A 2,577-nucleotide genomic window follows, 5' to 3' on the forward strand; every position below is an offset into this window, starting at 1 on the left:
TCACAAGAGGAGGGAACAGAAATAGTATGCAAAGCATATGAGACGTTCCACAACTATGATCCTCCAATCATCACACGCTACTTAAGGAAAATAATCGGTGTAATCCTAACAGAGAACTCATTTGAGTTCAATGGAAAAAATTATCTCCAAACCCTTGGTGTCGCAATGGGCACAAAGACAGCAGTGTCTTTTGCAAATATATTCATGGCGGAGATCGAAACAAGTTTAATCCAACAAAACAATACCAAGCCAAGAGAATGGAAACGTTACATCGATGACGTTTTCTCCTTTTGGGACTGTAAAAGAAATGAAGTGGATCGTTTCATTGAACAAGCTAACACATTCGACCCAACAATAAAATTCACGGCCGAAATATCAGAGAACGAAATGACTTTCCTTGATACAGTGGTGTTCAAAGGAGAGAGATTCATAGAAAAATCCATTCTGGACATTAAAACTCACTACAAGCCGACCGAAACCTTTCAATATACCCATTTTACCTCGTTTTACCCCCCGGGGGCAAAAAGAGGCTTTATCAAAGGCGAAGCAATAAGACTGCTTAGAACAAACTCTTCAAAAACAACATTTGAAGAGTGCCTTGCAAACTTCAAACGACGCCTGGAAGCACGCGGGTATCCGAGGAAATATATAGAAAGGTCCCTGTCAGAGGTCATCTTTGACTCAAGACAATGGGCTCTTAAACCACAAAAACAAAAAACGGCAGAGAGACTATTGCCTTTTGTCACCACATACCACCCTGCAGTAAAGAAACTTAACAAAATCGTGATGGAAAACTGGAGTTTCATAGAAAATCAGCCTCTGCTGAAAACAATTTTTAAAAAGCCTCCGATCATATGTTACAAAAGAGGTAAATCTCTTAGTAAAAGACATGCTTGTAAGAGCAAAACTATAATCTGAAGGTTTTTGATAATGCGACGCAACCACAAAAACCACATTGGGAGTCCGTGCAGGCCTGTCTCTGTTTTTTCCTATTCGCCTATTCTCAACCCCTCAAGAATATTGACGCTGAAGTTTGCGATATTTTAAGAAACCCAAAGCTGGGATTTTGAAAAGAATATAATTCTGCGTCTAAAATTTGTAAACACAATACAATTATGGTTTTAACTAAACCGTATAAACTTCTTCCTTTCTTTTCTGTAAACAGTAATTACTCCAAAATTATTATACATGTATTAAACTTGATAAATAAGTAACAATTAAAGACCGATCGGTGATAAATCTCTAGCAGTTTAAGACCCACGTACGGAGGCTAGATCTAGGCTACATCCTAGATGGATGTAGTGGCAGGACTTTTCTGTATATTATTTTTAGATAGTTCTAGTTAGGTGTCCCCTATTAGCAGTGGGGATTCTCCACTGCTAAATATAATTGACACGATAATAAAGTCATTATTATTATTATTATTATTAATATCATTATTATTATTATTATTGTTGTCAATAAAATAAATAGATAAAACTGCTCAATAAAACAACAAACTCCGCACTAGCCGTTTGATTGATGCTAATGACACTTCCGAAAAACGTTAGTATAGGTAATCATGCGGTTTCGAGTTCAATTTGGAATTAATTTACACGACTGAGTGTTTGAAAAACTCACAAGCGCAAATTAATTACAAATTGAACGAGAAAAACCGTATGATTACTTATTAATAAATAAACATAAACATGCAAAAAGTCGTTTGGAGGGAGTGGCGAAAGACCTTTCTTGAAGCCATTTTTTCTCATTCGAGAAAACTTTTTTCAAAGTTTCCGCACAAAATTTTCCTCATCATTTTACGTAATATCACTGGCTTCGAAAATTTCCTATTGTCTTTCAGCCAATCATAATCCAGACTTACGATGTGTAGTTTGCATTGGTGTTACACTTTTTGCACCGGTGTTACACTTTTTGCACTTGTGTTACACTTGAACTGCACTGCTCTCAGCCAATCAGAATCGAGTAATTTTTTCATGTATATTATTATATGCGTTATATTAGGCTTAACGCCTGTAGCCTGGGTCCAAAATTACTTCAACGCATCAGTGGGAAGATAGTACGGATAATTTGACGCAGTTTCGGGCATAGTCCACTTGTGTTCGTTTATCTGATCTAACAATACTCACAAGAATATTTCTAGCCTAAAACCGGCAGAAAAGTAAAAATATTCAGCCTGGGCCTGAAAAATAATGCTCTTATGGCCAAAAATATAACTTAGGGCGAATGTAGTCCTGTAGCTAGTCCATGTTCGACAAACATGCGATAGGACTGAGTGGCGAGACAAATCGCGTTTTATTAGATAGACACGATCGCGAGTGTTTTACTGGAAAACACACCACTCGTAAAATTCATGCGAAACCACATCCGAGATTTGGGTGGCGTATTTTCCATATCCTCACTTGTGAAGATATCGATGATTTCACTGACATCAAGTTTGTTTCTTAAATTGTACTTAAATTCGTTGCTGTATCATTGAAATATCTTCGGGTCTTCCTCGAAAGTCTTTGGCAATCTTCGAAAATTTTCGGAAAATGTTCAGGAACGTTGGTGCGGACCTTCGGACAAGTTTTGGAGAAT

At 37.1% G+C, this 2,577-nt stretch overlaps 1 pseudogene; it reads left to right on the forward strand.

Annotated features, from left to right (window-relative positions):
* Positions 1-913, forward strand: part of LOC149110320 (uncharacterized) — a 2,140-nt pseudogene extending 1,227 nt beyond the window's left edge.
* Positions 914-2,577: the final 1,664 nt, after the last annotated feature.

This window comes from Orbicella faveolata, unplaced genomic scaffold (assembly GCF_042242905.1).
Source record: "Orbicella faveolata isolate gen_17 unplaced genomic scaffold, um_ofav_v1 contig_24, whole genome shotgun sequence".
Lineage (NCBI taxonomy): Eukaryota > Metazoa > Cnidaria > Anthozoa > Scleractinia > Merulinidae > Orbicella > Orbicella faveolata.